Genomic DNA, 14,694 nt, shown 5'->3' with positions numbered 1-14,694 from the left:
AGAAAAATTTAAAAACATCTTTCTTACAGGAAATATGACATGGGAACACACGTGATCAGAGAGCATGAGAACATGAGAGATTAGAAAGTCTCCCTGTCTGTCCTGGTCTGATTTATTCTGTGATGCCCTGATGTTATTCTGTGATGACGTTTGGAGTAACTGCAGTCTTCCTCTGGTTTGGTTGGGAATGAAGTTTGTCACCCAAAGACTGGATATTTGGAATCAATGAGTTATAAAACTGGTGAGTCCAGCCTGCTTGTCCTATGAAGCTGATTTAAAGCTTAAGTTTATGAACTTCCCTGGCGTCTGGTCCAGTTAAGACTTTGCCTTGCAATGAAGGGGGTGTGGATTCGATCCCTGGTTGGGGAGCTGAGATCTCATATGCTTCAAGGTCAAAAAAACCAAAACATAAAACAGACAAAATATTGTAACAAATTCAATATAGAGTTTAAAAATGGTCCACATCAAGAAATAAATAAATAAAGCTTAAGTTGAACCCTGACAGCTGTTTCATTTTCCCCTAAAATCTTGCCCCTACTTGGGACAATCTATTTCTTCCACTGAGATTTAATTCACAAACAATAAGATGCAGAAGCCTTTCAATGTATAGCTTAATGCATGTTTACCCATGTGTGTGTCTGTGTAAGCACCCAGAATAAAATACAGTGCATTTCCACACACAGCCATCCCCCTCCCCCGCCCAGGGGGCTCTCTTGTGCCCCTTTCTGGTCATTATTCACCGTTCTACCATTCTGCTGAGTCCTGTCATCATACACTAGGTTTACTTGAGTCTTGAACTTCATATAAACACTCCTGCCTGGCTGGCTTCTTTTGCTCAACACAGTGTTTTAGAGATTCATCCATGTTGTATGTATCAGTAGTTTATTCTTATCCATGTTTGGACAGTGAGTTGTTTGCAATTTTTGGTTGCTATGAGTAAAACAGCCCTGACCTTTCTGTACAAGTCATTTTGTGGACACAAAGTCTCACTTCTCTGGGGTAAATACCTGGGAGTGGAATTATAGAGTCATATGGTACATACACCAGTATGTTTAACCTTACCAGAAATGATCAAATAGCTTTCCAGAGTGGTTGTAGCATAAGTTTCCACCAGTAATGAATGAGAGTATCATTTGTTTCATGGCCTGAGTATCTTCTATCTTTTTAATTTTAGTTATCCTTGTGGTTGTGTAGTAAACTCTGGTGTTTCTACCACCAGATACACGTGAACATATGTACCAAGAGACATACATGAATGCTTAAGGCAGCACTGGTTAATAGCTGAAAACTGTCAACAACCCAAATGCCCATCAGAATAGGATGGATAAATTGTGGTCCATTCATGTCATATGGTAAACATGAATGAACTCCAGTTTCAGAAATAAACAGGGATGAATATGACCAAAAGACTACTATGCTGAGCAAAAAGAATAAGTTAGGGATACTTATTGTGTGAATTCATGAAAAGTTCAAAAGTATGCAACGCTAAGCAGTAAATTGTTTAAGCCTCTGTACAAAGATGATAAAACAACAGATAAAATCAGGGAAACACTGTAAAATTCAGGAAGTTTCCCTGGAGAGGAAGAAGACAGGTAAGATAAGAAGGGCCTAAAAGAAAAGAAAAAAGAAGAAGGGCCTATTGGGACGTTAGAAGTACTAGGAAATGTGTTACTCTTTAATCCAGGTAGGAAGAACAGAGTATTTTAAATTTTTATTCTTTAAGGAATTTACATGATACATACTATTCTGAATGTGTGATGAATTTCATTATAAAATCTATTTTTTTTTTTTTTTTTGCAGGTTAAAACATTTTTTGCTAAGGGACTACTCTGGTTGCTGCGTAAGACTAGCAGGGCACCGGAGAGGAACTACTACAATATCCCAGGCAGTGGAGGTGGTGAGTAGCTCGATGTACTCTGAAGGATTTAACTGATGGGCTAGATGGAGGGTGGTGGCGGTGCCATTCATTCATGCGGAAAAGTCAGGAAAGAAATGGATTTGGGTGAGAGAAAAGGAAAAAAAAAAAAAAAAAACAAGAGCTCTGTTTACAACAGGTTAAATCTGAGATGCCCTTTAAACATCCATGTGGAAATGGCAACAGGCAACAGGACGCAGATGTCGGAAGCCCATGGATGAGGTCAGAGCTGAAGTGATCCAGCGAGAGTCATCAGAGCATAGTTCATTTTAAAACTATAGGACCAGAAGACAGTGTCAAGGGAAGGCCTGACACAGATAAGAGAAGGCTGTTGGCAGTGGCCTTCACAATGGCTGATCCAGATGTATGGAGGGGGTGGACAGCTGACTAGATGAGAAACAGTCAGCACGCAGGGGAGATGATGCAGCATCATTAGCTATCAGGGAGATGCATCTCGAAACCACAATCAGGGCTTCCCTGGTGGCCCAGCAGTGAAGAGCCCACCTGCCAACGCAGGAGACACAGGTTCGATCCTGGGCCAGGAAGATTCCCCAGACCATGAAGCAGCTAAACCCATGTACCAGAACTATTAAGCCTGTGCTCTGGAGCCCAGGAGCTGCAACCACTGAGCCCATGTGCCACAACCCGGGAACCTGGAGCCCATGCTCTGCAATAAGAGAAGCCTGTGCACTGCAACTAGAGAGTAGACCCTGCTCTTTGCAATTAGAGAACAGTCCATGCAACAACAAAGACCCAGCACAGCCAATAAATAAATAAAAATTAAAAAAAATTTTTAAGTAGAATGGTTAAAAAAAATCCCACCAGATACCACCCACTAGGGTGGCTATAATCAAAAAAGACAGATAATAACAAGTATTAGTGAAGATATGGAGAAACTGTAACTTTCATACATTGCTGGTGAGAATATGAAATGGTGCAGCCAGTTTGGAAAACAGCCTGGCAGTCAAAAGGTTAAACACAGAGTTACCACATGACTCAGCAATTCTAATCTTGGGTCTATAATTCAAGAGAAATGGAAATATATATCCACATAAAAACACATATACAAATGATTATAGAAAGAACTCAAGGTTCCATCAACTGATGAATAAACAAAATGTCTAATATCCATACAATGGAATCTTAGCCATACAAAGCACTAATACAGGCTACATGCATGAACCTTGAAAACATGGTGCTAAGTGAAAAAAGCCCCCCCCCCCAAAAAAGAAAAAAGCCCAACACAAAAGCCTATCTACAATGTGATTCCATTTACAGGAAATGTCCAGAATAAAGTCAATTAGTGATTGCCCAGGGTTGGGGGTTAGAGGAAGTGCAGAGTGACTGTGAACGGGATGATGAAATGTTCTAAAATGGTCTGTGGCCTAAAATTGCACAACCACGTGACTAGACTAGAACCAACTCACTGGTACACTTGAAATGGACGAACTTTACGTGAGTTACATCTCAATAAAGGTGTCACCAAAAACCGGGCATGAGGTAAAGTGGAATGGGAGATGCGGAATGCAATATATAGAATGCTTGTATACTGGTGGGGATGGTTCAGTAGGGGGAGAAGTTAATGCTGCAGGAAAAAGAGGTTAATGGAGAAGCAAAGTCCCGAGTAGCAGGACCAGGGCAGCGGGTGGGGGGAGCCAGTCCCACATGGTCAGGGCTTACTAGCCTAGCAGGAGGCGAGGCAGGGCCCCGGCTCAGGCACGGGGAGTGATGCACCTTTACAGCTGGGGTTGGAGATTTACAGAGATAGATGAGAAGCAATCCTCTAAGAGAGGAGAGAAATGAGGGGGATTTGGTGGGAGGCAAGCAATGCTAGGGTCGTCCAAGAGGGTTGTGGTTGCAAAGTTAGCAAATCTTTTGAGACCGTTTAATGATAAATGCCCCCTGAAAAACTGGCTGAACTCAAGATTCTGAGGCTGAACAGAGGAACTGGCGACCAGAATCCAGAAGGTCGGGGGCAGACTTGACCCCTAGAGCCTTCTACCCAGTAGGGGATGCAAGCCTGAACAACTACACCAATAGAAAGAACCAAGGAAAGCCAAAGGAGGCCCTGGCCAGCTTGCAGGTGGAAGAAAGGAAAAGCAGGCACATGGAACTGAGCAGCAAAGCCAGCCCCAAAGGAGAACAGTGGGAACTGGGTTTTGGAGGCGAGTGCGGTTTTAGAGCCAGTCTCTGGTCCGTTCCCAGGAGACAAGCCATCGAATTAACCTAATGAAGCACAGGACAGCACAGCCTCAGACCAGCGCAGCTGAACACAATCTTCTTGGCAGGCAGAGAAAAGAAACGTCAAAATAAGGAGCAGAGGCTGGGGGGGAGGGAGGTTGTTTGAAGCTGGAGGGGGTGGAGAGAAGGAAAGAAAATCCCAGCCCGAGACTGATAAAGCTCCCTCTTTCCACCCACTGACACACGGCCTAAGGATGTGTCCCAGAGCCTCAACGGAAAAGCATCAAGCCCAGATTAGTACTCACATGTGTGATGCTTTCTGCGTTTCTGAGCATTCGCAGGCACAGCCTCTCATTCGGTATTCACAGAAGTCCCAAGACAGCCAAACGAGGTCAGCCAGGCGGCGAGGGACGGAGCTTTAATGCTATCCCACGGCTGATGGCTCCAAGGCCAGCGCTCCCTCCACAGGCTCTCACTGCCTTCCTTACAGAGAGGCTTTTCCCACTTACTGAGGTACAATCATCAAAGCACTCCGTGTGTCCCAGAACCTGGCCACCGAGCAACCCAGCAAACTGCCTGCCTCCTGGGTGTGGCAACAGCAGATGCCTGGGGGGGGCAGTCAAGACGTGGAGGAAGGGACCCAACAGCCCCACCTTTCACACTCAACTGGAGCCCACGTCCTTGATCTGAGAACTGCTAGCTTGACCTCTGCATGCCTGGCTGCCTGAACTCATCCATTGCAACACACTGGCACCAGCCTCTGGCACAGACCCCTCAGTTATCCTGGTGACTCAGGCCCCCTCGCTCCCCAGTCACAACCCCTCCGGCAGTGTCTGCTTCAGGAGTCCGTCTTGCTGCAGGACACCTCACTCTGACTGGTTGTCCAGTATGAGATCTCAGCTCCAGGACTGCTGATGCTGTCCAGAGTTGGCAGCCAGGAAACCAGAAAGCAAGAGCTAACACAGCTCTTCCAGCCTATGGTCGTCACTCTGGCTAACTTTCCAATAAGCCCGGGAGAAATAAAACATCAGTCTTCATTGCGAGATGATCAATGGTGCAGCCTAAGAAACAGGCTCCAAGGGAGGGATGCTGAGCCCTGGGGCATGGGCAAGCAGCAGGGCAGGGGGACGCGGGGTGCGGGGTCCCGGCGCTGCACCATACCTGCCCTTTAAGGAGTCCCTGCGTGGTGTGTTGGTGTCCTGTGGCAGGACAGAGTCCAGGACTTTGTTATACGTATCTACAGTAGGCAGGAAGCAGTCTGGAAAAGCAATACCATCTCAATAGCAAGGCAAAGCCAGACAGAAACAATTGAGGAGAGGCCAGAATATAGCACAAGGAATAAACAAGTGTTTTAAAGAACAGAACCACTTGTACGGTGAAGGCTAGGGTGGTTCCTGTTAAGCCTGTGTGTCCACTGACCAGTCTCTCCAGGCTTCAGACCACTCCTTATTTGCATTTTATCTGGTAGTTGTTTAACACATGAGTATAACCCTTTACCCGGATGTATTTGGACTCATATTACTCTCTCTGTTTTCTCTTTACTAGTTTTCCTTTAGTTTTTTTTTCCTTTTCCTGCCTTGTTGGATTGACACATTATCCCTACTCCCACCACTTCTTTCCCTCCTGGGTTGGAAATCATATCCCTCTTCTTTCCTCTTTTAGCAGCTATCTTAAATTGCTAGCATATATACACTTTCTTAACGAGGCCTAAGGTTTTCAGTAATACTGTCCTATTTAACATGGCAGAAACCTGATGTGATTTAAGAATGGTATTCCCTTCCTTACTCTACCTTATTCTTCCTTGCCTATGTGGTTAACAATTTTAGTTTTCCTTCTTAAAATTAAAAAACCAAACTAGACACAGAATCCCTGTTTTTGTGTTTTGCCATCTGTGGCAGACACTGCTGGTTGCGTACCAGCAGCCGCTCCCCCTTCTTTCCTGCCAACAGAGTCCTGATTTGGCTCAGGCGGCAAAGAACCCAGTCCCAGGAGAGGAGGCACGCCTGGACAGGCAGCCACAGTAAGCCTGTTCCCTTTTACCAGGAACTGGTGTAGGGATGAACCAGCTCGGGCCCATGAGACATAATGAGGTATCTGCTGGGGCCTTCTTGGAAAGATTCTTCTTCCCAAAAAAGAGGCACATTAGAAAGCTTCCTTTTTCTTAGCATCCCCCTGCTTGGGAAGTTATAGGGTGATGCTGTGCTACCCGGGGCTGTAGCAGCCATCTCTCAGCCATGAGGAGAAGGATCTTACACCCTCGAGACGGCAGAGCAGAACAATGGAATGACCCAGGGTTTTTCATATCAGTATTAGACCACTGCCCCAACCCTGGGACTCCCTAACGCCACACTTCTCATCATAAGCTTATTAAATATTTTCTGGAATTTAAGTCACTGTGGGTGACAGAATTATCTGAATATACATTCCATAGTTAAATTTATCAACATACTATGTCAATTTCTGCACTCGATGTTCATGCTAGCAATCTCCTTCCCCCAAGTTTTCTTAATAAAGTATACCTTTGGTAGTTCTTTTAGTCACTATCTACAGGTGATAAAACCGTCTTAGCTGGGGAGGGAGATGGGAGGGAGGTTCAAAAGAAGGGGTATATGTATACCTATGGCTGATTCATGTTGAGGTTTGACAGAAAATGACAAAATTCTGTAAAGCAATTATCCTTCTATCAAAAATAAATTCTTAAAAACTGTCTTGGCATGTCCAGAAATATGTTTATTTCTCCTCAGTCTTGAATGAGAGCTGAATATAGAATTCTAGCTTCCTTAAGACAGTCTTCTATCACCTCTGGCATTTAATGTTGATGAAATGTTGTCTGTTGGTCTAACTGTCATTTCTTTGAAATCTTTTATTTCTCTGTTAGTCCTCCCACCTGGTAGCTTTTAATGTTTTCCCTTTATTCTTTTTTTTTCCGGCTGCACCACACAGCTTGCAGGATCTTAGTTGCCCAACCAGGAACTGAACCGGTGTCGCCTACAGTGGAAGTGCAGAGTCCTAGCCACAGGACCACCAGTGAATTCCCACATTTTCCTTTTATTCTTCTTTGGGGGGAAGGGTAATAAGTTACTCTACTCCCTTTATTCTTATCTGTAGTTTCACTGTATTATATCTAGCTATTTATTCTGATTGGAGAAGGAAGTGGCAACCCACTCCAGTATTCTTGCCTGGAGAGTCGTGGACAAGAGAGCCTGGTGGGCTGCTGTCCATGGGGTCGCACAGAGTTGGACACGACTGAAGCGACTTAGCAGCAGCAGCAGCATTCTGTTTGGTATTCATGCTGTTATGTCAATTTTGGAATTCTTAGTCATTATCACTTCAAATGTTTTTCTGCCATTTCCTTGATTTGTATCTGGAACTCCTACTAGACTTGTACTAAAGCCTGTCACTCTGTCCTCCATGTCTATCCTGCCTTCTAAATTAATTCCTCAGCATGAGTGTCCAATTCATGATTTCTATGTGTCCAGGCTATAGTGATCCATCGTCTCAAGTTCTAATTACACTATTTTTCAATGCTGTAATTTTTTATTTAAAATTTTCATATTCACCTATTGTTTCCTTTATGACTCCCCTTTCTTTTCTTTAATAAGTTTCTTGTTGCCCTAATTTCTTTGACGATCCTTAACCTCTTTCTTTTTTTTTGAAATTGCATCCAAGTACTGCATTTTGGACTCTTTTGTTGACCATGATGGCTACTCCACTTCTTCTAAGGGATTCCTGCCCACAGTAGTAGATATAATGGTCATCTGAGTTAAATTCACCCATTCTAGTCCATTTTAGTTTGCTGATTCCTAGAATGTCGACATTCACTCTTGCCATCTCCTGTTTGATCACTTCCAATTTGCCTTGATTCATGGACCTAACATTCCAGGTTCCTATGCAATATTGCTCTTTACAGCATCAGACCTTGCTGCTATCACCAGTCACATCCACAACTTCGTATTGTTTTTGCTTTGGCTCCATCCCTTCATTCTTTCTGGAGTTATTTCTCCATTGATCTCCAGTACCATACTGGGCACCTACCAACCTGGGGAGTTCCTCTTTCAGTATCCTATCATTTTTGCCTTTTCATACTGTTCATGGGGTTCTCAAGGCAAGAATACTGAAGTGGTTTGCCATTCCCTTCTCCAGTGGACCACATTCTGTCAGACCTCTCCACCATGACCCATCCGTCTTGGGTGGCCCCACACGGCATGGCTTAGTTTCATTGAGTTAGACAAGACTGTGGTACTGTGATCAGACTGGCTAATTTTCTGTGACTATGGTTTTAGTGTGTCTGCCCTCAGATGCCCTCTCTCAACACCTACCATCCCTGCTTATTTAACTTATATGCAGAGTACATCGTGAGAAACACTCAGCTGGAAGAAGCACAAGCTGGAATCAAGATTGCCGGGAGAAATATCAATAACCTCAGATATGCAGATGACACCACCCTTATGGCAGAAAGTGAAGAGGAACTAAAAAGCCTCTTGATGAAAGTGAAAGAGGAGAGTGGAAAAGTTGGTTTAAAGCTTAACATTCAGAAAATTAAGATCATGGCATCTGGTCCCATCACCTCATGGGAAATAGATGGGGAGACAGTGGAAACAGTGTCAGACTTTATTTTTTTAGACTGCAAAACCACTGCAGATGGTGATTGCAGCCATGAAATTAAAAGACGCTTACTCCTTGGGAGGAAAGTTATGACCAACCTAGATAGCATATTAAAAAGCAGAGACATTACTTTGCCAACAAAGGTCTGTCTGGTCAAGACTATGGTTTTTCCAGTGGTCATGTATGAATGTGAGAGTTGGACTGTGAAGAAAGCTGAGTGCCGAAAAATTGATGCTTTTGAACTGTGGTGTCGGAGAAGACTCTTCAGAGTCCCTTGGACTGCAAGGAGATCCAACCAGTCCATCCTAAAGGAGATCAGTCCTGGGTGTTCACTGGAAGGACTGATGCTGAAGCTGAAACTCCAGTACTTTGGCCACCTCATGCAAAGAGTTGACTCATTGGAAAAGACCCTGATGCTGGGAGGGATTGGGGGCAGGAGGAGAAGGGGACGACAGAGGATGAGATGGTTGGATGGCATCACTGACTCAATGGACATGGGTTTGAGTAGACTCTGGGAGTTGATGATGGACAGGGAGGCCTGGTGTGCTGCAATTCATGGGGTCACAAAAAGTCAGACACGACTGAGCGACTGAACTGAACTGAACTGAACCTATTTCTATTAAAGATATTTACTGATTACTCTGTTATTTTCATTTCTTCTAGGGTAAATTTTTCTTTGTTTGTGTTCTTTTTTCATATTAGTTTTCCTTACTTTTTTTTAAAGGCTGACCCAAACATGGCCACCATCTTTGTGATTTTTTAAAATTTTTATCTATTTAATTTTTTTGGCTACACAGCATATAGGATCTTAATTCCCTGAACAGGGATTGAACCCATGCCTCCTACAGTGGAAGCATAGACCCCTAACCACTGGACCACCAGGGAATTCCCTCCTCACATGTTTCTGAGTATATAAGCTCATCCCTCCACCATCTAGGGGTTTTCACCTTTGCCTCCTCAGGTCCTCTGGGTCTCCTGGTCTAGAATTACATCTTGCGGCACTAGCTCAGCTTAGGTCCGGGCTCTGACCCTGGGGTGTGCCTAGGCAGGCACCTTCATGACAAGCCACAGCCCCAGGAACGGGCGGCACCGCCAGTTTCCCCGCCCCCGGGTGGCAGCTGTGTGCCCAGCGCTAGTGCCATGCTTTGTGTGGAGCACTTCGGAGCTGCTACCCCAGATGTCCAGTCGCTTCTGCCGACACCCAGACTCAGAGACCAGCAGGGCTGCAGTGTCTGCCCTGCTCGCCCGAGTATTCTCGCTCCGCTTCTCATTACAGGGGTGTTTATCATTTTATGTGGGGAGGGAGGGGGAGGACCTGACTATGTTTTCAGCTTTTTGTCTTTTTTACGTATCACTGCTATGTATTTAGCGTATTCATTTATAGTGCCATCTTGACTGGATGAGCTGGACTAAATTATTCGTACCAAGGAACTAGGACTCCTTGCCGATACCCATCTCCCAAGAAGGCATATCAAGCCCTCTCTAACGGGATTCACAGAACTCCAGCCAGGACACTGAGGGAAGCTCACTGAGACGGCCTAGGGTAAGCTAAGCAAACGCTCCAGTTAAAACTGCTCTCCCATCCCCACCCCATCTTCATCCCAATCCACCATGGGGCAGCCACAGGGGTAGGCAGACACCCAGCCCCACGCCTTCAGCCCCTCTTCCACACCACTTCAGCATCTACCAGTGTTTTACCTTGCCAGGGAAACTTGCATACTGGCTACATGGACACTCTTGATGAATGGCCTATCTGACTCCCTTCAAGACCCCAGCCCCCTGCAGCAGGCCCAGTCTTTAGTCTCAATTACATCAGGACAGCAGTGAATCTGGGAGCCAAATTCTAGTCTGGGCTATCATCAGGCAGCTAGACACTTTTTCCTTCCAGGACAAGGTTCTTGAACAATCAGAGCAAGGCTCTCCCACACCCCCCTCTCCTTCCTCTCTGATTATTTCCTGTTTGTTTCCTGCTGACCATCACTTTGACTTCAAAGCCACTATGACCTACCTTCCTGACTCAGACCCTTCCACTGCTTGTTTTTTCCAGCAGCTAATGGATTCTGAAGGTTCCGCCCTCGGCTCTTTTCCTCCTTTGCCTCTCTATGCAGGCAAGGACAGGAGGAGCCTGTCCTTCTACCCTAGACTCCAGACCTACATTCTCAATCACCTCTTTAGCCATGTGGCATTTCAGACTTAAACGCATCACCTTCCTGCATTCAAAAGCATATGAGATGGAGACACAGCACTCTCACTCACACGGCCCAGGTCACGCTCACAGAGCACCCAGAGACACCCTAAACCAGGCCACCCTCCCAAGCCTCATCTCTCACCATGCCCATTCCTCTCGGGTTATCAGCTAATTTGGACCATAGGCCAAATCTAGCCCACATTTATTAAGATCCTACACAAAACCTAAAAAGACACAGACATGTTATTTAATTCATTACTTAGCATTGGCCTTTGTATGGCAGGCATCAAAAAATATTTGTCCATAGACGGGAGAGATAATTTCAAAGTTTGGGATTAATGTATACACACTACTATGTATAAAACAGAGAATCAACAAGGATCTACTACATGGCACAGGGATCTCTACTCAATATTCTATAATAACCTATACAGAAAAAGATTTTCTGAAAAAGAAGGGATATATGTATAACAAAAACACTTTGCTCTACACCTGAAGCTAACACAACATTGTAAATCAACTAGACTCCAATATAAAATAAAAATTTAAAAAAAATTGTTCAACTGAATATCATCTCTCTATATAACCACAGGGTTGTAAGAAGCAGAAGAAATAAGGGTAATAAAAAACGCTTTGAAACCACTTTCATAAATCATTGTGTAAATGTGCAAAGGGAAACGATCATTATAATCAGCCCCCACTCATATGGCTATGACAGTCTAGAAATGAAAGTTTTCTCTGACTTCTTGCAGACCACCAGGAAACATGAGGCCTCAAGTACAAACCAGATTTCACAAGTCAGAGGCAAGAAGAAAGGTGAATGTATAAAAGCTAAGGGGGCTGCCTGGATGGTAGGAATGGTTGAGGCAGCCCGCTCCTCAGTTTCTACCAGCAGAGACACCAGGACTGCTAGGACGCACCTCTCTCTGGTCCAACCTTAAGCACCACAGGCTGCTGGCTAGGTTCTCTCAAGCTGGGACTTGTCAGATCTCACGACCGCCCACCCCAGCTCAGAGTCCTTCCCAGTTAAACCTTCCAAAATGGGGGGGAAAAAAAAGCACCTAAAAAGCTTGGCTTCAGATTCTGGTTTTGCCACCTGTCAGCTATGAACCATTTAACCTTTCTGATCCACGCCCTTTTCTGTAACATGGAGATACCGCGTATCTTGGAGAGTTTCTGTAAGGATGAGAACCAGAAAACTTCCAGCTCAGGAAGCTCAGAAAACTTCCTGTGCTCCCAGGCTGGGCAGGTGGGGGCCACGGTTCAGCCAGTCCCACCCCAGCCCCCGCCTCCCAGGCCAGGACAGCCAAGGTCTCACCCCAGAGCTCCCTCCTGTGCCTAAGCACTAGCACTGCCTGCCCAACCTCCAACCCCCATAGCGGCAGCTTCCGGGGGTGGGGCGGGCAGCAGAGGCCTGAGGTCTCAGAGCCAGTCGCCCCGTGGACATTCACCCCCAGGTTGCGCAGTAAGGAACACTGTGTCCATCCTGCGGCAGAGCCTGGGGGTCACGGAGCCTGTCACCTGTACCTGGCTTCATCACACATTCAGAACACAAGCCTGCCCTGAGCTGGTCCCTTTATTTTTCAGCCGTGCTATGTGGAATGTCGGATCTTAGTTTCCCCAACCAGGGATAAAATCCGTACCCACTGCATTGGAAGCTTGGGGTCTTAACCGCTAGACCGCCAGGGAAGTCCCTAAGCTGATTCTAAACAGCTCACCAAGGTTCATCCCATACTTGGCCACCTCTGTGACTCTCTAGACACACGTTGGCAACAAGATTCTACAAAAGACAAAGTTAATAAGAGGGTTTCTTCACAGGGCTGAAAGCCTCTAACATTGAGAGGCAGGAGGTGGACTTCCCCGACAGTTCAGTGTCAAGACAGTGCTGCCAATGCAGGAGGCATGGGTCTCATCCCTGGTTGAAGAAGATCCTGAGTGCTGTGTGGCAGTCTCCCCCCCCAAAGAAAGAGAAAGAGAAACAGAGAGGCAGGAGACACTGAAGGTAAGAGACTGGGAGAGAGATCTTTGAGGACTTCTGGAGGCAAAGGGAGTGGGATGAGTAAATGGATAAATGGTGGCCTGGGGAGAGCCAGAGAGCAGTCTGGAGAACCTGAAGTCTAGACCTTATTGCCCAACTCTGCCTCCCTAAGGCAATTAAACGTGACCACACCGCCTACCAGGGCCAGGGGACAAGGGTGCTTTGAGTCTGCTCTGATTGTCTATAAAGATAAGGTTCAAAGTGCCAGGTGGCTCAGCTGTTCATCACGGTTTACGATTTAGACCTCAGTCACACCAGAGATGTAATGAAGAGCTGCAGAGCTGCCACCGAGCCCTACGTCTCCTTCTGCCCCTTGTCTGGGTGTCCAAGGGACGTTTCAGATCTCAAGAGCAAAGCAGAGGATGTTTGTTCAACAAGCATCTCCTGCACCCGGGAGTGGCAGGCGGCACAGAAGGGCCCAGCCCTCCCCATCCTGAGCAGCTGTATCACTGACCCTGCAGCAAAGCTCCTTCTCTGGCCTCGAAGCTCCTGCTCCTTCAAGGAGCAGAGCAATGAGAATCCCATTCTGAGGAGGCTCCACCAGCCCCTCTGGTCCACCTACCACCCAGGGCTCCCTGGTTTTGCCGGCCAGGCTCCCCCTAGGAGAGCTGCCCTTCCAAGGGCATGCCAAGGGCAGCCAACCCTAAAGACCAGTTGCTGGCCTTGCCGCTAAAGAAGATGGAGCTGGGGACAGCCTATTCCAGAGGACTTAGGAGGGCATAACCGGAGCAACGCCCACAGCTAGAACGGGCATGGTGGGCAGAGCCAAGGGCTTCCAGAAGGAAGGGGTGAGTAAGATTCTCAGCTCCTAAACCCTGGGGAGAAGGACAATGCTTCTCATCCAGCTCACACTGATGAAAGACAGCACTCTTTGCTCTTCTCAGGAACATGGGTTAATCCAATCCTTCTCAACACCGGTTCCCTCAAATGCGCACACACCCTCTGCCCTGGGGTGGGAGGGCAGGTGTAGGTTTGATAGAGGGTTTAGAAGAAAGGCTCACGGCATTCCATCGCCCCTGCTGGAACTGAGTGAACAGGAAGAGGAGTAGATAGTTTCTCCAGGTAACCAACCTCCATCTCCCCAACGCGTGCACCCACAGGGCAGGGGACCAGCCAGGGAACCCAGACAGCTGCCTGCAGCACTCCCGGCAAGGGCGTGCAGGCTGAGGAGGAGGCTCCAGGGGCTGCGCGCAAAGGGCAAATGTTGTCTCCCTCATTTCCAACCAGCGCTCTGAGATGGCACCCCAGGAATCCTGCATCTGATCACTGCCGCCCTCCCACCGGGGAAGGGACAGGACTGGTGCTTCCGTTCCCCACCACTGCCCTGGTCCGTGCCCTCCCCAGCCTGCACCCAGCACGGGGTTCCGGACAGGGCTCTCCGCCCAGCACCGGAAGCCTGGGGAGGCTGGCAACCTGAAGAAGCTGATGGAGAAGGCTGGAGCTAGGGTCTACACTAGTCCTGCCAGTGCACACCCAGGAAAGGGAGAAGTTATGCTTCTAGAAGCCCCCAGGTCACCATCTCCATGACTCCCAATTCCAGCCAGGCCTTGGCCCAGGCACAGAGTTGAAGGATTCAACTTAAGACTCTAGCGTCTACCCCTGTATCCTTTGTGGGACGGCGGGAGGAAGAGAGAATGTCAGAGAAGAGGTCCTACCTAAAGAACCAGCACGGTGACCCTGCAGGAGAGGAGCCCAGGAGGGAGGTGACCGATGCTTTGCGGGCAAGGCAGGCCACAGGACCGGGGTCTGTGTCCTCACAGCACACGC

General features: G+C 47.0%; 1 protein-coding gene across 2 annotated transcripts in view; it reads right to left on the bottom strand.

Annotated features, from left to right (window-relative positions):
* ST3GAL2 (ST3 beta-galactoside alpha-2,3-sialyltransferase 2) overlaps nt 1-14,694 on the bottom strand; it is a 48,814-nt gene that overhangs the window by 18,299 nt on the left and 15,821 nt on the right. The window contains exon 1 of one of the 2 annotated variants that reach the window (XM_065924985.1): nt 4,402-4,631. The exons of the other annotated variant lie outside the window; for it this stretch is intronic. The gene's annotated coding sequence lies outside the window, so the exon portion shown is untranslated. Of the gene's footprint in view, nt 1-4,401; nt 4,632-14,694 lie in introns of those variants that run through there. 2 annotated transcript variants of the gene reach the window in all.

This window comes from Muntiacus reevesi, chromosome 2 (genome assembly GCF_963930625.1).
Source record: "Muntiacus reevesi chromosome 2, mMunRee1.1, whole genome shotgun sequence".
Lineage (NCBI taxonomy): Eukaryota > Metazoa > Chordata > Mammalia > Artiodactyla > Cervidae > Muntiacus > Muntiacus reevesi.
The sequence above is the reverse complement of the archived record's forward strand: the minus strand, read 5'-3'. Positions and strand labels throughout refer to the sequence as shown.